Source organism: Taudactylus pleione, unplaced genomic scaffold (genome assembly GCF_031769625.1).
Source record: "Taudactylus pleione unplaced genomic scaffold, aTauple2 ptg000442l, whole genome shotgun sequence".
In the NCBI taxonomy this organism is placed as follows: Eukaryota; Metazoa; Chordata; class Amphibia; order Anura; family Myobatrachidae; genus Taudactylus; species Taudactylus pleione.
This window is the reverse complement of record NW_028284844.1, coordinates 7447667-7472139: the sequence shown is the minus strand read 5'-3', so window position 1 is coordinate 7472139 and position 24473 is coordinate 7447667. Positions and strand designations below refer to the sequence as shown.

The 24473-nt window shown below is 46.6% G+C and overlaps 1 protein-coding gene across 2 annotated transcripts in view; it reads right to left on the bottom strand.

The window, feature by feature from the left end:
* The window catches only part of DAB1 (DAB adaptor protein 1), an 862015-nt gene that overhangs the window by 356263 nt on the left and 481279 nt on the right, over positions 1-24473 (bottom strand). The window lies entirely within an intron of this gene.

Here is a 24473-nt window from a genome sequence, read left to right as displayed (position 1 = left end):
CATGTGGAATAGATTTTTGATACACTTTAATGGTGAACGCATCTGGCCTTCGCCTCCATTAGCGAACAGTTCGTTGCAACTCTTTACGGATGCGGCCGGATCATCTGGTTTTGGGGCCTTTTTCAATGGGGAATGGTGCGCGGCTCCATGGCCGATAGCTTGGCGTGAAGAGGGTTTGACGGATAACTTGTTGCTGCTGGAACTTTTTCCAATTGTCGTATCAGTTGAACTTTGGTCCGTGCGACTGAGCAATTGTCATGTAGTATTTTGGTGCGACAATTTGGGTGTGGTTCATGCCATCAACAATCAGCGTTCGTCTTCGCATTTTGTTTTACGTTTGCTCAGACATTTAGTTTTGCGCTGCTTGGAGTTTAATATTAGATTCAGGGCAAAGCATGTGCCAGGGGTGTGTAATGACATTGCAGACGCGCTGTCCCGATTTCAATTTGATCGCTTCCGGGCGCTGGTGCCGTCGGCTTCTAACGTTGGTTTGGTCTGCCCCTCGTTTGTGTGGCAGATTATCAGGCCGGCTTAGAAGGTTTGGCGTTAAAGTCGCTTGCTCCATCGACTTTCCGGGCTTACTCAGCCGCTTGGCGGGATTGGTGCACGCATTGTGCTCTCCCAGACGTGGAGGGTAAGTCTCCGGAACAGTTGATTTCATCTTTTGTTTGGTTTCGTTATCAGCAGGGCAGATCTAGAGCGTTTATAGGTTCCGCGCTTGCTGGTATCTCCTTTTTCTGCAAATTAAAAGGTTTGCATGACCCCACCAAGGCTTTCGTGTTAGTGAAGGCTTTGAGGGGTTGGGCTAAGGGGTCGCCAGCTCGTTCAGACTCTCGCCGGCCAGTCGATTTGCAGCTTTTGTCTGGCTTGTTGACTTCAATGGGAAGGATAGCGGTTGATTTGTATGAAACTTTTCTTTTTAGGCTTGCTTTTGCGGTAGCATTTTTTGGGGCGTTTCGGGTTAGCGAGGTAGTGTCTACCAATAAAACTTCCACAGTTTCTGGTCTTTTGTTAAAAGACATTGTTTTTCGTGACTCAGCGATACTTTGCAAGCTGCGTTTCTCCAAAACAGATCAAACAGGCAGGGGGAAATGGGTTACTCTGCATAAGAATAGGGATTTAGACATCTGTCCAGTTCAGTTAGCTGCCAGGTTTATGGGGTTACGTCCTAGTGGGGGTGCGCAGTGGCTAATTCATGCGGATGGCACTCCTCTGACCAAGTTTCAATTTGCAGCGGTTTTTAAGAAATGTTTGTTAGAATTGGGTTTGAATCCGTCAGAGTATGGCACGCATTCTTTTCGTATTGGCGCTGCTACTTGTGCGGCCCTCTCAGGGGCGTCTGTGCAGGACATTCAGAAGGTGGGGCGCTGGAAGTCAGCTGCATATAAAAAGTACGTGCGATGCGATAAGGTATAGGGGCGCACCCTGCGTTAACCCGAAAACGTTGCTTACCCGCCAATTGGTCAACGGTTAGCGTTGAGCAATTGGGGGTGTGAAGGGATTTTTAATTTTTCCTCCCGTTAGCCATGATTTGACCCATTTGGTTCACGGGCAGGTTTTTTGGTTTTTCTTCTTCACTCGGGTTCCTGTTTTCCCCAGTTCTGCATCCCTGCTAGTCAGTTGCTATGTGTTACTAAAGTTGTGTCCGTTTGGAATTGGGTTTTGTGCGGTTCTCACGGTTAGGTTCTCTCTTTTTCCACAGCATTGACGGAAGAAGAGGGGCAGGTGTGGCTTCTTGGTCACTCATATATTTTTTGGGCGGAAAAATATGTGTTGTCCCAAAAACAGGTTTTGTGGCCTCGCAGGTTTAGAGTGCGTTGGATTGGTGTAAGGGGCTTGCGTGTGGCATCTGTGTTGGCACTGATAGTTTCATCGGTGGCTAAGTGGGGAGTTCCGAATATATTGGTTTTACATGTTGGTGGCAATGATGTGGGCCAGTTGAAAGGTGTGGAGCTGATTGTCAGGATTCGTGAAGTGATGGACGAGATACGTTTGCAGTGGCCCAATATTCGGATTGTATGGTCTGAAATGATGCCTCGTTTGACATGGAGGGGAGTGCGCAAGTATGGTGCTTTGGAGAGAGCACGTAAGAAAGCGAATGTTGCAATTGCCAAGCATGTGGAAAAAATTGGAGGAATTTTGGTGAGTCATGGCTTTTTGGTTGGTGATATTGGGAAGTTCCTTCGTCATGATGGTGTGCATTTGAATGCTGTGGGGACCAGTTTGTTTGTGAAGGATTTATTCTCACTTTTGGTGTAGTTTTTGGGTGGCGGGCCAGTCTTTCCTTAGGGCCTGGCTTTGGCGGGAGTTCGCTGCAACTCAGTGGCTTTAGGTGGCGTAAGACAACTTTGTGGGGGCACTGTCCCTCATTGCCCCTGGCGAATTTGTCCTTCTCTTTGCGGGGGGACCCGGGTGCTGTTTTTGTGCGAAAGCACCTCGGATTGGCCCAGGAGGGAAGTGAGACTCTTGCATCGTTAGTACGTCTTGAAGGGGGGTCGTTTAGTCGTCCTCCGAGTATTGAGCAAGGTGAAAGCTAGAACTGAGTTGCAGCGTCTCTTGGCCACCCTGGTTAGGTTGATTGAATTTAATTTATAAATAAAAAGCTGTGACCTTTTTTAGCCAAGCTCTGGTGTCCGTGTCTTTATGTATTTGTAACTTAAGTTAAGTAAGCTAATCAGGTGTTAAAGTATTGTAAAGCAGTAAACCAATACAGATCTTATGGTAGACGAAATCTGTATAGGATTGAGGATAGATAAGATTGATGGTTTCTGCAAGGTGTTTTTGTGTATGACAGCCTGGTTGCCTGAGTGAATGGTTTGTGTCAGGTGGCCAGATCATCCTATAGGCAGAGGGATAGGAGGAGTTAAATGGAGGATATATAAGGAAGGGTTAGAGGGCAGCTCAGCCTCTTTTGCAGTGGAATTTCGGAACCCACCATCCCACCCACATTTAAGTTGTGTTCACTAATCTGCTTTTTTCCAATTTAGGTGAGGCACAGCATGGCGGGAGTTCGCTGCAACTCAGTGGCTTTAGGTGGCGTAAGACAACTTTGTGGGGGCACTGTCCCTCATTGCCCCTGGCGAATTTGTCCTTCTCTTTGCGGGGGGACCCGGGTGCTGTTTTTGTGCGAAAGCACCTCGGATTGGCCCAGGAGGGAAGTGAGACTCTTGCATCGTTAGTACGTCTTGAAGGGGGGTCGTTTAGTCGTCCTCCGAGTATTGAGCAAGGTGAAAGCTAGAACTGAGTTGCAGCGTCTCTTGGCCACCCTGGTTAGGTTGATTGAATTTAATTTATAAATAAAAAGCTGTGACCTTTTTTAGCCAAGCTCTGGTGTCCGTGTCTTTATTTATTTGTAACTTAAGTTAAGTAAGCTAATCAGGTGTTAAAGTATTGTAAAGCAGTAAACCAATACAGATCTTATTCAGAGTCCTGCTTATTATAGGGGTAAGGGCTGATGATTGTGATGATGACCGCTCTCGCGAATGGAGACAGGGGGGTGGTGCAATCTCCTAAATGTGTAGGCCACAGAATAAGGACGTATAGTCACATGAGTTGTACATAGTGCGACCGCGATTCTGTTGGCTGCAGGCATCTGAAATTGCAGCAGCTGCATTATATATGACAGGTCCAGAGGGCGCAAGACCAGGGGGGGAGTCAGGGATTGTACCAGAGCGGAAGAATAAAGAATTATTCTTATAGTTAATAATTGTCACTAACAGGGCACAACTGCTCGCGTGCTTGCCTTATAAATGCTCAGAGAACAGATTTGGGGCCTCTGAGGTGGGCTGGCTCACATCGTTGGTCCACCCACAAATCTCAGCCTTATAGGAGTACTGTATAATAGGGATGGCCATCGACCATCGATAGATCACAAACATCGATGGTTTACTACCGAGTGCCAATGGTTTTCCGCCATCAATGGCAAAGTGGAACCCAATGGGTTTTTTTCTCTGCTCCAGACACGGAGCATAGCCCCACCCCCTGGTGGCCTGCTAAGCCCCGCCCCATTTTTGATTGGCCCGCCGTGCACTCATCGATGGTTCAATATAGTTGGTTATTGTACCATTGATGGTTATCACTTTTGGTGACCATCAATGGAAAACCACCGATGGCCATCCCTAGAGTATAATGAACCACCCCTGTGTGTCCAGCACCATGCTTGGAGGTAGACATGTACTGTAGGTCAGTATAATTTGCAAATAAAACACACAATTAACGTCAGTAGTGCAGGGAAGACGCAGGCGGTGACGCGTCGACAAGACTTTTTATGAATTACAATAAACGTCATGCAAGCAACAGGAACGTCCGCTTTGTTTCACTTATACTCTAGCTTAGTTTTTAAATTAACCCGTAATAAATAATGTTCCTAGTAAATTATACAGGTGAACGCGGGTTCTCTTACGTTTCTTCATAATATGAATATTTCTAATATTTCATTATCTTTGGCGTGCTGTGAATTTAGTAGGCTTTAGAATTCAATATACACTCGACTTTCAAAAGTACATCCACTGAGGGCGAGATATTCAACCATTTTGTTAACATTAAAATTCATTATCTCCCCTGCTGATCGTCTGCTTGTCTCTGTTTGTTGAATGGGGATTGCTATTGAAATGGGCTGAGCCCCCTGCCAGCCAGTGAATATTGCCGGTAATAATAGGAAACAGAAAAGTGATCTATATTCCCCGTCTACAACTTTGTCATTAGTCTTCATTAATATTTTCCAATTACTTTTGTCCTTCTTTTTGTCTAAAGGTCAAGAGAATGCGCAGTTCATTTAGTCAACATTCTGTATTTACCTGTAAGGGGCAGTTTTATTTTTTTTTCCCCAAGTGAATATATTTTGTAGACCTGAGGCACAAATTACATTCACCTTACAATAATTTCCTATTATGCAACATTGTCCTCGATGCTACTGACATTACCATCATACTGTAGCCTTCAAAATACTATGGGGTTGATGTATCAAAGCAATGAAGAGAGTAGGGAGATTGCCATAAAAACCAATCAGCACCTACCTATCATTTTATAGAATGTACTTGATAGATACTTTCTCAAATCTGATTGGTTGCTATGGGCAACATCTTCACTGGTCCACTTCTCTACGCTTTTAACTGCCTGATACATGACCCCCATATGTCAACTAACTCTAATCACAGCTGCAGCTTTTGCACATTGCATATCATCAGACATCTCAAACATTTCCTCCAACACATCTGATTTCTAATTACAGTGTATGCGAAGCTGCAAACGGGCTGCTCAGGGGCGTGGCCTCATCACATTGGGCCCCTCACGGGCATGTCTACTGCTTCAGAAGCCCTGGACAAGCCACAACCCACTTCCACTCCCCTAAAAATATCCCTTCAATGCTGTGTGACATTACATAGGCATCAACTAGTGTAACATGCCTCCCAAATGTCCCTGAATTGCATACCTCCCAACTATCACGCATTCAGCGGGACAGTCCAGTTTTTCTGGGACTGTCCCGCTGCCCCACCCGCGGGCCGCAGTGTCCCGCGGTGGGTGGGGGGGAGTTGGGGGAAGCATACACCTCAGAGCTGCTGGTATGCAGAGCGAGAATAGATGCTTGCACACAGCATCTATTCACAATACGGGGGGAAGCCTGGGGGGAGGTATGGAATTGGTACAAAAGTCCCCCCAACATGCGCCCATGATGAAGATGTAAAAGGCAGTTTATGATGTCAGAGAATACCCATCATCACCACCTCCTGCCACTGATTAGAGGAAACAGAATTAGAGGAAGTTGAATTCACCTCCCCAGATCCCCCTCAGCAGCTTGGCTGTGACTGGTAGTTGAGGTGGGACAAGGGCGTAATAAGTGAAAAGGGAGACCGTGTGCAGTCTCCGGCCAGGCCGCGTCATTTCTAGTCAGGGGCACTATCGAGTAGACTCTGGCGCTGTGCCAGGCTACTGTGCCTGTGCTGGTCTCCGGGAAAATGGCCCGTCGGACATGTTCCCAGAGATATTTCTACTGAGCATGTGCAGATCACTTGAAAAATGGCTTTCGCCATTTTCCAGGTGATTTGTGCAGTGCTGCCACTGCCGACATGGGACTAGGAGAGGTAAGTATTACAGTACATGGGTGCAGGTTGTGCAATGCGTGCCCCAACAGACCACTGGGCCCATGTGCAGCACAAAAACAAAAATCATATTTGCAATACATAGTTGTCCACATTGCTGCCCCCATACAGCCTGCCACCCAGGGACGGACTGGGGCTGCTGGCAGTCCCCCTGAAAAAGGGGCCTGGTCTCACCACAAAAGGGGCGTGCTGAGAGTCACGGGCGTCTGGCCTCACGGCATGCCCCTGTCTTTCAGTATCCCGGCCGAGCAGAGCGCTGGGAGGCGGAGCATGCTCGGCCAGGGTTTAACACCAGTCTGGCTCATCTGGCCATTGGCCCTTCTGGCATTTTCCAGGAGGGCCAGATGGTCAGTCCGGCCCTGCTGCCACCTCAGGCCAGCTACCCAACTGGTCTCAGGGCAGGAAATTATTTATTTCAATAGTTATTTATATACTGCCAACATACTCTACAGTGCTTCCCTGTAACTTTACATTGCAATTAATCTATTACTCCGGCTGTACTAGTAGCTTTAGATTGTTTAAATTGCAAAACAGGTCCACTTTATGGGTTGATTCTAAGTTGGAATTAAAACAAAAGAAGGAGTAATTGGGCCATACATCAGCAACCATTTTGTAGATGATTGTGTAACTATAACTACAATGTACGGGGTTCACCGACTGCCGATTCCAACCAAAAAGTGATCAGAATTGATCAATCAGGTTGTCCAACGTGTTGGATTTCATCGACCAATTGGGGCTGTACAGTAAATTGCAAGTGTATGGTAGCGATCAACAGATTTGCCGACCATTACTAATAGAATGATGGGCCTTTCCAGATCGGCAGATCTGTCCTTCCTATGATCTGCAAATCACTGAAACATATCTGTAATGTATGGGAGCAAATTGGTGGATTGGGGAATCGTGAAATCATAGGGAAAAATGCCACGTATTTGCCTGATTGCTGGTGCATGGGCCCCATATCTTTGCACCTAGACAGACATACCATGTTGCAGTGCAAGGGATACAAATAAGTTTTTTATGTTTGCATGCAGGATAAATACTGGCTGCTTTTGCATGTAGCCCACAAATGCTGGGCGGCTTTATTGTCTCACTGCAATTTAGTTTTGAGGATTTATTTTTTCTTTGCTCCCAACCCTGAATTATCCCCTATAGCTGTAAGTCTTTGGAATATCAGCCGACCATTCCTATAAACCATTCCTTGTTTCGGATGAATGCTGACTTTTAGGGGCTGATTCTAAGACGGGTGCAGAGGTTTCCGTGTGTGCGACTTTTGCCCAGTAGCATCTGCGACTATATGCTAAATAACAAATAGTAGCCCTTCCCTGATGTACAACCTGGCATCTGACTGTGCAAGGGCTGGGACGCGCACTTTGTGCATCTTTAGTTGCAACGACACCGATTGGCGCATTGTTAGACCCAACCATTGGATGCACCATCAAAACCTTCACCAGCCCCATGCTAGGTGCACAATCTCCGTCATAGTATGGCCTCCAAGAACGATTAATCGCCTGAGTCTGCAACCAGTTCAGCTAATCAACCGCGACACTCCCAGAAGACACTGCATCTCCGTCTGTTGCCACCTCCCAGGAAGACCGAAAACATTTGTGATAAATTTCTGAGACCGGGCGTCTCAATTGTGAGACGCATGCGCAGTTGAAAAATATCGACCATTTGTGTGGATGTCAGCATTGCGTCTGAATCGGGCCTTTAATGTGGTACAATCACAATGTCGCTGTTCACACTTTAGTTAGAGTATACTAAGTAATATTTCATGCAAAAAGACTAAACTTTTTTTTTTCTTCTCTCTTTCTTTCCCTACTTCTTTTCTTTCCCTTTTCTTCTTTGCCTTTTCTTACCATATTTTTATCATTTATCTATTATATATTTTTTATTTTTTTTATATATGGTGTTCTACTAGTTATGTTTGTTTTTATTTCATTCATCAATGTTGTGATGTTGTGAAGGTACAGCAAGATATTTGTCTTTATGGGACTTATTTTTATATTTTTTTGTTTTGTGAGTATGTTTACTCACTGACTTTGTAATGTTATTTATACTCATTTTATGTCTATGTAGGCTGTTGTTGGCCGTTATGTGTTATGCTGATTTTACCTTAATAAAAACAGATTACACAAAAAAAAAATAAAAGACTAAACTTAACTCCCCGGCAGCTCCCTGGCAGTCCTGGACTGACTATATCGTGCATAAAGTGTTCATTTTGACAAACGATCTACTAACGACCCATAGTGCGTCCTTAACTATTTCCAGTACATCGTTAATGAGATTGGCAGATCTTACCAGCAGGAGGGACTCTGAAGATGCGACTTACGACCCCCGAGTACGCGCATCGGCATCGTAATCGTGAGTGTACATTCATGATTTGTACGTATTTTGCACGATTTGTCGTTCCGATGCGTCAAAATCGTCAAATCTTGCAAAATATCTGATAGTGTGCGGGCACCTTTAGAGCTCACTGATTTCTGGAATACGGGCCTGATTCAGATTTGCACGCAAATGCCATCTCAGCTGTGATCTCTTACGTAGCGTAATTGCGAAGATATGCTAATGTCACCAAAGCTTCCCCGAACATATGGATGCCTATTGCTGCCTTTGATATGTGTCCGACGCCGCGCAATAGCGTGAGCATCGACACGGCTTCTGAGTGAAGTCTGACCTGTCTCAAACACTGCGGCTCTCTTGACGCGCTTGGCGCTCTCATGCTGCGTAAGTGGTCACAATAACAATAGCTAATTTATGCACGCTCATTGAAACGGAGCTTAAACGGTCCCGTCACGCCTGCGTTTGACTAGACGCCCCACGTTACCACCCCCAAACTCAGACTACAGTACCTGTCACTCACTTTGCAAGTGAATCCCCTGTGCTATAGTGATCGCAAATAAATGGCAGCGAGTGCACAGTGCGTTTTTTACGCAATGGCTAACATTCGCTCAATCTGCGTAAGCATCGGCACTTGCGTGCAAAACTGAATTAGGGCCTATTTCCTTTAATGTAACGTGATAAAACATCTCTAACAATATACAGTATTACAGGTACCGTCTATACAATCCACTGGGACACTGACTGATTTTTTTAGTAGGACCTCACCCTCCATAATAAGACATGCTTACATTTTATCCTCACAAGTCTCTTATTGCATGATGGCCGGGTACAGAAATATAACAGGTAACTGCTAGAAAGGAGTGATATTGTACCAACGGCTGCAAAGCGCAATTAACTGGTCCAGCAAACCGCAATTAAAAGTTCTGTGCGTCAGCATCCGTCATCTCAATCTTTATATCTCAGCTGGCCCCCCGACCTTATCTCATGACAGCAGACGATATTAACACGCGTCATTCAAGCCCGATCACTTTCATCCAAATTTCATCCTTTATCCCCCAAAGTCATATAGCATTTCCGTTTAGCGCCGAACGTCCTTCTAATGAGCTACAGCGTGTCAATCTTTGGACCTGACTCACCGAAATACGGAACGCTGAGAGATAAATCCGTAAGTGAAGGAGAAAGAAGCACAAATTGGATTGTTGAAACATGAGGGACCTCATATTAGGGCCGACAAGCACTTTTTTTTTTTAAAACAGGGATAGTGGATTTCCTCACAAAGATGACAGTGACAAACTGTTCCACCGATCACTTGAAGTTTTATTATATCATTAACATCCCTGGATGGAAGCAGCAATCGTATTACGGCCACTTGTCTAGTTGATCCTGTGCATAATTATAATACTTTTTTTTTCTTTTTTTTGTATACGGTGTCTTTGGTCTCAGTACCTGATGTTTTGTTGTAGCTAGCTGGAGAACGTGGGACTTGAGCTTTCAATCTTCAGGCGCAGGTACCATTGGCACCATTCTGTGAATTAGAAAGAATAAATGAATCCGCAGACTGTATAGCAACAGAAAATAACACCATTCCATAGAGCTTTGCTAGGGGATCGGTATGAAATACTGCCTGATCTAAGTCCGGCGGTTCAAATCCCGACGCCGGAAGACCGGCAGCAGTGAAGATCCCGACAGGAGATTAAGGTAAGTACCACTAACCCTATCCCCCCCTAAACCTCCCTTAGGGGTGCCTAACCCTAACCTCCCCCCTAGTGCCTAACCCTAACCTCCCCCCCAGTGCCTAACCCTAAACTCCCCCGGGGGTGCCTGACCCTAACCCTCCCCCCTAGGGGTGGCTAACCCTACCTCCCCCCCTAAGTGCCTAAACCTAACACCCCCGTCCCCGCAGCCTAAACCTAAGTCACCCGGGAGTGCCTAACCCTAACCTCCCCCCGGGGGTGCCTAACCCCAACCTCCCTTCCCCTAGTTTGACCCTAACCCTCCCGGGGGAGTACCTAACCCTAAATCCCCCCCGGGAGCCCTTAACCTAACCCTTGTCATTAGTTCCCTGCCGGGATTGCACAGTCGGGAAGCCGGCGGTCGACGTTTCGACCGTCGGCTTCCTAAAATGATGTGAATTGCGTTGTGTCAGCCGGGCTCACTCCCCACCGAGCCGCAATTCAGGGCTAATGATGTAGAGAGCCTGCCCGTGTCTCGAAAGTTATTAAAAACGTAGGCAAGTATGGCGTTTCTGGTGCTTTTTGGTAAGGGTAGGCAAGAACTCAGACATGCAGAGTCGTACGCAACTCATTGCATCTGCACTAGCAGCTAAGTAGGAGGAGCGGGCTGGAATGGGGTTCTCGCGTAGGCTAACATCCCTGAGGGCTATACAAAGTTGTGTGTATGTAATAAAATACAATTACAATACACCAGGCATGTTTTATCCATGCTAAGCTAAAGAGAGAATAAAATCTGCAAAACTGAAATGTGATTTCTGAAGACTTGGCTGCTTGTTAATGAGTTTGTGGAATTATTCTTATGAACGTCTGGCACGGTACAGTGAATTATCAGGGTCATGCAGATAAAAGGTAGAGAAGGAATCTTCATTGTCTAAGGATAAGTGTTCACATGCTGGAATATTCAGCTTGACTTTCAATGGAAATAATGTGATCCAGATTAGTTCCACTTTATCGCAGCTATGGAATGTGGAGCAGAAGAGAAATCAGTTGCAAAGAATTGTGACCTCCAGGACACCACTCCTCAAGTAGACAATACTTCAAGGAATCTTAAATCACTAATCTGTGCTGCTGGGGACTCTGCTTTTTCCACTATATAAGTCTCAGAATGTGACGTCCTGCTGCCTCCATTGCTCTCCTCACATCATGTCACTGCCCTGTCACATGCAGCTTTGTCCTTACTAACACATCACTCATCTCCTGATATACTCTGTGCTGCTGGGGGACCCTGCTCCTGCCACTATATAACTCTCAGACTGTGACTTCCTGCTGCCTCCATTTGCCTCCTCACATCATGTCACTGCCCTGTCACATGCATCCCTGTCCTCACTAACACATCACTCATCTCCTGATATACTCTGTGCTGCTGGGGGACCCTGCTCCTGCCACTATATAACTCTCAGACTGTGACTTCCTGCTGCCTCCATTTGCCTCCTCACATCATGTCACTGCCCTGTCACATGCATCTCTGTCCTCACTAACACATCACTCATCTCCTGATATACTCTGTGCTGCTATGGGGACCCTGCTCCTTCCACTATATAACTCTCAGACTGCGGCTTCCTGCTGCCTCCATTCCCCTCCTCAAATCATGTCACTGCCCCTGTCACATGCAGCTTTGTCCTTACTAACACATCACTCATCTCCTGATATAATCTGTGCTGCTGTGGGAACCCTGCTGCATCCGCTATATAACTCTCGGTTGGCCAGATAATTGTATAATGCATGCCCAGTATAAGCCTTGAGTTGTTTGTGATGGGCTGGCAGTTGGCCCCCATCTTTGCCTTGAATTATTGGTGATGGACTGGCAGTTGGCCACCATCTGAGCCTTAAATTGTTGATGGGCTGGCAGTTGGCCCCATCCAAGCTTTGAGTTGTTGATGATGGACTGGCAGTTGCTCCCCATCTTTGCCCTGAGTTGTTGGTGATGGGCTGGCAGTTGGAACCCATCTAAGCCTTGAGTTGTCGGTGATGGGCTGGCAGATGGCCCCCATCTTTTCATTCAGTTGTTGATGGTGGGCTGGCAGTTGGCTCCCATCATTGCCTTGAGTTGTTGGTGATGGGCTGGCAGTTGGCCCCATCTACACCTTTTGTTGGATTATTCGGACAAGATGTCCATACTATGTGTAGGTCATTCTTTCTTCACAGCCCTACCTTTACCTTCCATTCAATAATTAATTAAATAAAGCTGACCGTTTTCCCGGCCAATATGTCTCTGTGTCTTTATTATTGATATTTTTATTTGCTTTATTCCTCCGGTGTAGAAATGGAGGCTGCTAACAGCTGATAAGAAGTTTATTTCCTATTTTTTAATCAATTTTGTTGCCCTAACTATTTTAAGTGAAAAATGTGTTGAAAAAAGACAGAGTTAAGGTGCGTACACACTGTACGATAAAAATGCACAATATAAACGATAACGATCATATCGTTATCGTTCATATCATGCATTTTTTGGTGCCTCCAACCCACCAACGACTTGCGATGCGCGGACATGTATGGACAATAAAGATATCGTCCATAGACCGTGCATGCAGGCCAACCTGGTCGATATCGACCAGGTTACTATAGGGACCCGCGATCGCTGGCCGTAGTTGGTGGGTTGGTGGTGTGCTGGATGACCGATATCGACCAGGTTACTATAGAGATTGCGATCGCTGGCTGTTATTGGTGGGTTGGTGGTGTGCTGGATGATCAATATCGACAAGGTTGCTATAGGGACCTGCGATCGCTGGCCGTAGTTGGTGGGTTGGTGGTGTGCTGGATGATTGATACCGACCAGGTTACTATAGGGACCCCGCGATCGCTGGCTGTCGTTGGTGGTGTGCTCGATGATCGATATCGACCAGGTTACTATAGGGACCCCGCGATCGCTGGCTGTCGTTGGTGGGTTGGTGGTGTGCTGGATGATCGATATCGATCATCCAGCACACCGGGAAGGTGCAGGGAAATCGTTCAGCAATATCGTTATCGCTGACAACCGTCCCGTGTGTATGCACCATTACAAGATATCTTTTTATGCACAGAACGTTTTTTGAGCATGTCGTTCGCAAACTCATGGGATACAGAGTTACTACACTCCATCAAAGGCTGTGTCTTATATATGAGTGCGTCCTTTGTTGTGTACAAATGTCTTTAATATTTAAATGTGGCACTTTCAACAAATGCTTAAATTGCAGCTGATTTTCCATCTTATTGGACTTGATGTGAAATTTTTGCTTCCAGGTGTAATTGACAGCGAGTTATTCACAAGCCGAATGCATCATTCAGTGGAACATTAATGCACAAAGCCCTGCGCCAATAGCGTTGCCGATACAGAATAAACCTCCCTGTCTTAGACATCATTTTTTATTTAAAAATATTGGATTAGCAAAGTGTTTCTGTTCTCAGAGATAAGTGTTAGGGGAGAGTTGGGACTAGTGACAGTCTCTAGAGTCATGTTCCGAGCACATTTTCTAATCACAAACCCCCGTCTTACTGTTCATTATTTTCTGTGGGTTTTTATGTGAATCTGCTCTTATAAACAAACACTTCCATTTCCCCCTGTAAATTAGAGCTAAGTCTCTGCTCACTTTACAAATGCACTATAAATGCCAAAAGCTAAAGGTAGATGTTAAACAAATAATGCTTTGTCCAGAGCTATCCAGATATACGGACATTATCGGTGACCCATGAACAATTATGCTGCACTCTACAGTTTATTAAACCTGCCTACAATTGCGGCCATGTGCTGGGTACATTATAGAGTATTAAAGGTCTGTGGGGATCACGTTATTATTAAGTAATACATGGGGAGATGTATCAAACCTTGGAGAGAAATAAAGTTGAGAAGTTGAACACAGCAACAGTGGCGTTCCTCCCAGCGGTGTCACCCGGGGCGGGAAGGGGCGCCACCAAGAAGGCAGTCGTGTGGCCTCAGGGCCTGAACCCCCATGCCTATTAATTGGGGGGGGAGGGTGGGTGCAGGTACCTGTGTGCAGTGCTGGCCAGCTCCCCAATAATGGCTATGTCTACATATCTCAATCCCAACGGTCCAAATTTAGGTGGGCCTGTCCTGATTTTAGGGTGGGAGTTTGAGAGTCATGTCTTGTATTCCGCTGCTCTGCAAAGCATTGACAAGTGCCGTGCGCACCTGCCGGCATTCCAAGAGTGCTTTTAGGGGAGAGGAGCCTAGAAAGTTGTGGGGTATGTATGTGGAATAATATGTGCGATAACTTAAGGGCGATTTGACCAAATGCGATGTTGGGACACAATGAGCGTCTGCTCACATCACTGTAGACCCTCAGTCATTTTATTGTGGACCCCTATGAGGGTGCAAGGTAAAAAGGATGATGTTATGGTTGTAATTTGCCACCGTTCCGACAGCACGTCTCCAACATCGCATTTCATTGAATTGCACCCCCTTCTGTTGCAACAGGTTTGTCCGAACAGGCCAGAACTAAGACAGGATCAGAGTCTCATTTGGACACTCATGTGGGTGTCATCACTGTATGCAGGGGAATATTAACGGCCAAGGGGGCCCACTCAGCAGTGCTCCCACCCCCCAGCCCCACAACTTACCTTGCTCCGGGATGGCAAGTGGGTATCCCCCGTGGCACCATCTTCCCTGTGACATTCGGGAATATGGCACATGCTCACTAGAGAGCAAAGGCTCTGGGGCAGTGGACAAGTCTTTGTTTCACTGCGCGTCACCATCTTCCCGAAGACGACGCTGAGAAGATGGCGCCGTGGAGGAGGAGGAGGGACCTGCAAGGTAAATATACTTTGGGTGCAGGATGTGAGGTGACCCAGGGGCACACCCTGCACCCATTATAAATCCGCCATATTTTCAAACTTTTTTGCAGTTCCTTCCGGAAGCAGCCGGAGAGGACCTGTTGCTCTCAGCTTCGAGGGATATATATAGCTGTAATTAGGCCCCATTCCTTTTACATGAAAATGGGGCTAAATGATACGAATTCGCGTCATTAAGCCCCTCCCCCTCCCTATGGACTCACAAATTTCTCTCTGAATCTGCACATCCACTAGGAAGTGGGCGGGATATCTGCCTACTATTCCGCGGCTGCGGGGGGTTACCTGGAAAGCCAGAAGCCTCCCGCGACTACCCGGAGAGGAGGCATGTATGAAATATGCCTATGACTGGATGGGTTCAGGCCTTTACACCCCCGCTGGTAATGAAGTCGGAATAAGGATGACATATTAAAGCAATACGCATTACTTACAGGAATTGAAGCTTCAGGCTTTATTCTACATTGAGAGATTATGGGTTATGACTGATGGTTATTCGTAGACGATCGCCAGTGCCGGAAGGAAGAGCTGTTTGTCCTGAATACACTGCGCAGTAAATGACCGCAGGTAGATGACATCCAACCTCCACGACATATCAGGCCTGATTCAGAACCGCACGCTATGCCGATGTCCTCGCAAACGACGGATGCTTTCTCTTCTGCGCATGTGTCTGAATCACGCCGTGCATGCGTCGCAGTTTTGTACGTACAGAGTCGCCGTACAGATTTGGATGCACAATGACAGAAATGTAAGGGAAGTTCGTGGACGGTGACTGGGCGGTAACATGGGGAGTGGCTAAAGAGACGCACAGTTAGGCATGTCGCTGAAAGCGGAGGCATACAATGACGCTCACATAGGAGACCATGCATATGTAATAGGGTGCAAGCTGTAGCCGATACAAGAACTCCTGCGGGTCATCCCTGATTTTTAAACCGGCAATTCTTTTAAAGTCAAGCCCAACTTGGCTTTGCCTTTAAAAGGATTGCTGCTTTAAAAATACGGGGAGACCCGCAGCGCCTGCAACTCGCAACCTATTACATAAGCCCCAGACAAAATGCATCTGCCATTGGGCTGGTGGACGTTTTGATGGTGCGACCAATGGCGTCTACGGACGCTGACAGTGGGCGTCTCAGTATTTGCACATTTGGACGCAGGTATATACAGCAGTGCGGAACTTTGTAGCGCCATTAGCATAAAGACGCAGGCGCGAGCCTCAATCAGGTCCACCATCATCTATACACTTGGAATCACCTAATTACCAACAATAAAAGTTTAAATAATACATTTATGTTTTAGTGAATAAATACGGCAATTCGAAAATATATATTTTACTTTAAATTGCATTCAGAATACATAAGTGCACTTCTAACGTTCTATAAACTTTCTTACAACATAAACAATACGGCTACAGAAAATCAATATACACAAAGGTAACAAATAAACATTAGCGCAGACAGTAACTACGATGCCATATTATTATCACTTAGGATTGTCGCTGCAAATCAGAGACAAAAGAGCAACAATTGTGCTTATTTGTATTGGGAATATTGTCTTTATTTAAACATTTCTTCAGGTTGATGGATTCCATTTAGCGGCTGCATCAATGCACTATCGACGTCTTAGTTATTGTTTGAGCCCAGATTACGCTGCACAGAATACAGTACGTGGGTGATCCCGCATGTCACCGTGTGACAATTACCTGAACGCTGAGACCGCTGATCTCTGCACAAAGACCAATAACTATCTAACGTGTGTGAGGCAAAACTGGAAAATAGATTTATAGATAAAAATTTTCCAAACAGTGACAAGAAAGGTAATTTCATTGCAGGAGAAGCCAAAGCCGCGGGGTCAGTGGAGCAGCATAGAGACCCTCTTCAGAACATTACATTTAACTGGGTTAAAGGTTGCAAACTAAATGGAATGTGCCGCAATCTCTTCTAATGCCGTATCTTACAGTCTGTCGCCATCTCAGACAGCCGATGGTTTATAAGACTGCAAAGTGAGATTTTCCTCTGTGCAATGCTCCCTGCTGCTTTCATGTATTGCACTCAGGGCCCGATTCAAAGACGGACGCTTTAGCACAGCACAGGACATACTTGCAGACTTTCGGCATAGCAAGGGTCGTGGCGCAGGTTCTGGACTATAGATAGAAAGTAATTAGATAGACAATGTTTAGATAGACACCAGAGGGTAAATTTACTAAGATGGGAGTTCTATTTAAGAAGTGATGTTGCCCATAGCAACCAATCAGATTCTACTTCTCATTTATCTTGCACCTTCTAGAAGATAATACCTGGTAACTGACTGGTTGCTATGGGCAACATCACTTCGTAATAGAACTCCCATCTTAGTAAATTTACCCCCAGATGTTAGACAATGAATAGTTAGACAGGGACAAAAGTTTGACATTAAATTTTATTTTCTTTAGGATTAGGATTATGCACTAGAAGGGACGGTTAGGCACTTACCCCCACGGTTAGGGTTAGGCACAGGAGGGAGGGTTAGGGTGAAGATTAGAGCTAAAAAACTGTCTAATATCTGGTGTCTATCTAGACATGGTCTATCTAATTACTGTCTATCTCTTATACCTCACCCGTTTTTGCGCAGCATGGGGTGTGTAGCTGGGAGACATTACCCAGCATTAGGGGCGGAGCGGGAGCCGTGAACAAGGGCATCATCGTAGCTCAGACCCTCTACACTATGCAGTGGTTACCGGCATTGTGAAGCAGGGGGTGGGGCCATGATGACGTGATTCAACGCAAATCGCGTCATCAGTCCCCCTGCCTGATCTAGGCAATTACCTAGAACAACCCCGTGGTACAGGTATACTAAGTGCAGCTACAGCCTGTGATACCAAGAGCCTCGCAAACCAGTACTTATGTCTGTTGCTTATCTGGAACTGTTTATGTATATGCGATTCCCACATTAACTTTCCATATAGGACATTCTCTGCTTATATATCAACCATATTTGTGTCGATCATTTTCATGTCGAACTTTTAACCCTGTAGACCTTTTTACATGTCTAACTTTAGTGTCTGAATTTTGTCTGTGTCAAACTTTTTTCCCTGTCTAACTGTTGACTGTCTAACATCTGCTGTCTATCTAATTACTGTCTATCTCTTATACCACACCCCCACGGTGTAGCGCTGCTGAAAACGCCTGGAAATAGGCCACTGCAGCCATTTTCCCAGCGTTTTGCGCATGCGCAGTAGAAAATCACCGGGAAAATAGCTGCCGCGCCATTCTCACGGTGAAATGCGCAGTAGACTCCGGGCTCACTCTAGTGCCCGGAATCGACTGCTGCTGTCAGATTGCTGACGGCAGCCGGGTAGAGAGGAGGGGGCCGAGAACGGCGAGTGAACATGGGCCCCCTCCTCTCTTAATACGCCCCTGTAGACTGTGCTAGATAAATGACAGTTAGAAGCTGATAGGTTGCTATGGGCAATATATAGAATAAGTGCATCTAGGTGCAATTCTAAAAGTAACAACCAGCAACTAAAAAATCCGAAACACAGAAGTATTTACACATAAATCCCTCTGGATGCCCTCTTATTGCTACGCTTCATCTGGGACAGAAATAAAGCTTTAACAAGGAGTATTTTAGGAGACATTGTGTAAGTGGTTAGAGTAATAAACTAATAATAATACCAATAATAACAAGCTATGTGTGCACAGGATGTAGTGTAATACTGTATATATAGTAATATAATGGGTGCCATAGGGCTGGGGAAGCATTGCAGAATGTGATCCCAGCAGCATAATGAGAGTTTCCTGCCCCCCAGCCAGGCTGCTTCCTGTGCTGCTCTCAGCTTCCCTCCTGCTCCTCTCACATCGGATCTGGTCAGTATGTGTGTACCTGCCTTACTCTCCTCACCTCTCCTCTCTTTTATAGGGACACTGACATGTTCTGCAAGTGTTATTCTCTACTGACACAGCTGCCTGTACACACCTCCTACTGACATAGCTGCCTGCACACAGCTCCCACTGACATAGCTGCCTGTGTACACCTCCCACTGACATAGCTGCCTGCGTACTCCTCCCACTGACATAGCTGCCTGCACACAACTCCCACCGACTTACTGTAGCTGCCTGTATACAGCTCCCTCCTACTGACATAGCTGCCTGTACACATCTCCTACTGTCAAAGCTGCCTGTACACAGTTTTCACTGACATAGCTGCCTGTATACAGCCCACTCCTACTGACATAGTTGCCTGTGTACAGCTCCCACTGACATACTGTAGATGCCTGTATACTGCTCATACTCATACAGGCTCCCGACCTCCCGGAAAAGTGGGCAAGTCTCCAGCCGACCGGCAGAATGCCACCTTGCCTGTGTACAGCTCCTCCTGACATAGCTGCCTGTGTACACTTCCCACTGACAAAGCTGCCTGTGTACACTTCCCACTGACATAGCTGCCTGTACACACCTCCCACTGACATAGCTGCCTGTACACAGCTCACACTGACATAGATGCTTGTGTACACTTCCCAATGACATAGCTGCCTGTGTACTCCTCCCACTGACATAGCTGCCTGTGTACACCTCCCACTGACATAGCTGCCTGTACACAGCTCACACTGACATAGATGCTTGTGTACACTTCCCAATGACATAGCTGCCTGTACACAGCTCACACTGACATAGATGCTTGTGTACACTTCCCAATGACATAGCTGCCTGTGTACTCCTCCCACTGACATAGCTGCCTGTGTACACCTCCCACTGACATAGCTGCCTGTACACAGCTCACACTGACATAGATGCTTGTGTACACTTCCCAATGACATAGCTGCCTGTACACAGCTCACACTGACATAGATGCTTGTGTACACTTCCCAATGACATAGCTGCCTGTGTACTCCTCCCACTGACATAGCTGCCTGTGTACACCTCCCACTGACATAGCTGCCTGTACACATCTCTAACGGACATAGCTGCCTGTGTACACCTCCCACTGACATATCTACCTGTACACAGCTCACACTGACATGGCTGCCTGTGTACACCTCCCACTGACATATCTACCTGTACACAGCTCACACTGACATAGCTGCCTGTGTACACTTCCCACTGACATAGCTGCCTGTACACAGCTCCCACTGACATAGCTGCCTGTACACAACTCCCACTGACATAGCTGCCTGTGTACACCTCCCACTGACATGGGCCCTCATTCAGAGCCGCTCGCTAGCGGCAGTACGCTCGTTCCGAGCGATGTTCGCACATCTGCGCATGCGTACGGTTTTTAGTACGCATGCGCGAACTAGTCAGTGCGGCCGAAAATCGTTTGTACGCTATATAGCGAGTGCCTGCTATTTTGAGTGACAGAATGAGGCGTATGTGGGTGGTAACAGGGGAAGGTGCTTGAAAACGGGGGAGTGGAATTCGAACGCAGGCGTGCTTAAAGGTCAAAACGGGCGTTTTAAGGGAGCGCATAATTAATCCAGCAGCGTCATTGACCACGTCACTTGTTTTTTTTAACTCAGAACTGCTCGCAAAATAGCGGTTGAAAAAACCAACCACAAGAATAGCGAGCAGTTCATACGCTGTACGATGTACTCGATTAATCTAATAAATAGCGGACATGACGTATGGTGCGAGCGGCTAGGGGGCGTTTCTATCAAATAAACGAGCGTATGTTTTGCTCGCTCGTTCAGACTTAGAGGTGTGAACAGACTGAAATCTGCGAACGGATCATTTGAATAGCCACCCCTTGTTTTTGAACAAACGACCGCAAATAGCGAACGGCTCTGAATGAGGGCCATAGTTGCCTGAGTACACCTCCCACTGACATAGCTGCCTGTACACAGCTCACACTGACATAGATGCTTGTGTACACTTCCCAATGACATAGCTGCATGTGTACTCCTTCCACTGACATAGCTGCCTGTACACAGCTCACACTGACAGATGCTTGTGTACACTTCCCAATGACATAGCTGCCTGTGTACTCTTCCCACTGACATAGCTGCCTGTGTACACTTCCCACTGACATATCTACCTGTACACAGCTCCCACTGACATAGCTGCCTGTGTACACCTCCCACTGACATAGCTGCCTGTACACCTCCCACTGACATAGCTGCCTGTGTACACAGCTCCCACTGACATAGCTGCCTGTGTACACAGCTCCCACTGACATAGCTGCCTTTACACAGCTCCCACTGACATGGCTGCCTGTGTACACCTTCCACTGACATAGCTGCCTTTACACAGCTCCCACTGACATAGCTGCCTGTGTACACCTCCCACTGACATAGCTGCCTGTGTACACCTCCCACTGACATAGCTGCCTGTACACCTCCCACTGACATAGCTGCCTGTACACCTCCCACTGACATGGCTGCCTGTGTACACCTCCCACTGACATAGCTGCCTGTATACACCTCCCACTGACATAGCTGCCTGTATACACCTCCCACTGACATAGCTGCCTGTATACAGCTCCTACTGACATAGATGCTTGTATACACCTCCCACTGACATAGCTGCCTGTATACACCTCCCACTGACATAGCTCCCCGTGTACGCAGCTCCCACTGACATAGCTGCATTGTTACAGCACCCTCATGTTGATGTACAGTATGGTGTGTGTGAGGAGGGGGGATTCCTATTGTGTATCTCTCCTAATTATGGGGATTACATTATATTTTCAAAATCCACATTAGTCCCTGCCCTGGTATTGGTGTGTTTGCTTGGTTCAAATGTATATTCCTGAAGCATGCACTAGTGACTCTCCCCTGTATTACCATATACCTAATGTATACTAAGGGGTATATTATATGTCTGCAATAGTGACCTCCGACCTCTCCGTATTACTATGTCCCTAATGTATACTAAGGGGTATATTACATGTCTGCAACAGTGACCTCCGACTCTTCTGTATTACTATGTCCCTAATGTATACTAAGAGGTATATTACATGTCTGCATTAAGACCTCCGACTCTTCTGTATTACTATGTCCCTAATGTATACTAAGGGGTATATTACATGTCTGCATTAGGACATCCTGACCCCTGTGTATTACTATGTCCCTAATGTATACTAAGGGGTATATTTCAAGTTTGCATTAGTGACCCCCGGCCCCTCTGTATTCCTATGTCCTTAATGTTTACTAAGCGGTATATTACATGTCTGCAATGGTGACCCCCCTCCCCCGAACCCCTGTGTATTTCTATAGCTTGTGTATACTAAGGGGTAATATTTAATGACTGCAATATTAACCTTCCCATCACTCTGTATTCCTATGTCCTTAATGTATACTTAGTGGTATATTACATGACTGCAGTGGTGACCCCAACCCCTCTGTGTTACTTAGGCCCTCATTCAGAGCCACTCGCTAGCGGCAGTACGCTCGTTCCGAGCGATGTTCGCACATCTGCGCATGCGTACGGTTTTTAGTACGCATGCGCGAACCAGTCAGTGCGGCCGAAAATCGTTGGTACGCAATATAGCGAGGGCCTGCTATTTTGAGTGACAGAATGAGGCGTATGTGGGTGGTAACAGGGGAAGGTGCTTGAAAACGGGGAGTGGAGATCCGAACGCAGGCGTGCTTAAAGGTCAAAACGGGCGTTTTAAGGGAGTGCATAATTAATACAGCAGCGTCATTGACCACGTCACTTGTTTTTTTTTAACTCAGAACTGCTCGCAAAATAGCGGTTGAAAACACCAACCACAAGAATAGCGAGCAGTTCATACGCTGTACGATGTACTCGATTAATCTAATAAATAGCGGACATGACGTATGGTGCGTGCGGCCAGGGGGCGTTTTTATCAAATAAACGAGCGTATGTTTTGCTCGCTCGTTCAGACTTAGAGGTGGGAACAGACTGCAATTTGCGAACGGATCATTTGAATAGCCACCCCTTGTTTTTGAACGAACGACCACAAATAGCGAACGGCTCTGAATCAGGCCCTTAGTCTCTAATGTATACTAAGGGGTATATTTCATGTTTGCAATAGTGACCCCTGACCCCTCTGCATTACTAATGTATGTCCTTAATGCAGCAACGATTATAATTAGACCAGCGGCGATAGTCACTTATTATCTTGTTACATACAGTACATTATCATCACGTTTATATTTTTCAAATTAAAATAATATAAATGCTTTATTCTAAAAATGTCAACAGTTTTTTGTAATGCTTTTGTTCTGAGATTGCGTTATTAGGACGCACATTGCAATACATTTCCGACTCGACGCCGGCAACGCTTACTGTAATTTCATTGGTGGTGACCCCTTTCAATGTATAGGGCAATGCGCTAAGCCCATGGCGGTGATCCCTTTGAATGTATAGGGCAATGCGCTAAGGACATTGATCTATAAACCCCTGCATCATTTAAACCAGGGATGGGGAACCTTTTTTCTGCCGAGGGCCATTTTGATATATATAACATTATTTGTGGGCCTGGTGCAGGCCACGCCCCCTCTGTGTGATGTCACATGGGGGCAGGGCCACAATCACCAGTGATTACAACAATGCCTGGAGCATACTGAGGATGCTCCAGGGAGTAGGGATGGGCAGATCGATTCACTGCACTGAGTTGAGCCTCATGTTTCAACTCAGTGAAGTGTCTCGAGACACGGCTCTTTAGATAGAGCAGCGCTGGAGCCGGCAGGGGAGCCAGCGACTCAGAGTGAGTCGTTGACAGCTCCGCCCCCCTCCCACAGCCCGGCACTACAGCTCAGGGTTCTCACTGACTCTCCTGAGTCAGTGCACTCCCCGAGCCCTGGCAGCAGCTGCACGACTCAGAGTGACTCGCTGACAGCTCCGCTCCCTACACTACTGATCTGACACATCGCGCAGAAGTATGATCAGTTCGGATCAGCAGTGTAGGGGACGGAGCTGCCATTAACTAGCTACCACTGACAGAGAGGCTAGGGGAGGTGACAGAGAGGCTAGGGGATGTGACAGAGAGGCTAGGGGAGGTGACAGAGAGGCTAGGGGAGGTGACAGAGAGGCTAGGGGAGGTGGGTGTCTCAACTCACCAAACACTGAATGACTCGAATCATTCACTCATCTGAATGATTCGAGTCAGCGTGTTGAGACACTCACTCACTAGCCATCTCTACCAGGGAGCTGCAAGGGCAGCGGTGTGACCGTCTGAGGCATCCTAAGGACGCTCTTGGCGGCACTGCTGCATAGATTCTGGCTGCAGGGTGCCATTCTTGACACCCTGCTAGCCAGGTGAGGATAGCATAAAAAAGCTCCAAGGGCCAAACCAAATGATTCCGGGGGCCCCCGGGCCTGAGGTTCCCCATCCCTGATTTAAACAAACTATGATATAGAAGAGACAACTCGTGATACTGGCATAGCCCCTTTATGGGGGTGCGTAGGAGAGCAGCAATGGATACTCCCCCCCCCCCCACACTGTGCTATTATCAATCTCTTACAACCCTCCATAAGTTTTATTTCATTGTCTATTAGTTATTTACCTGCTCACCACGTACCATTGTAATGTAATAAGTGATACGGTTGAGCGCGTGTGCAGTAATCTGTATTTGCATTCTGCATAT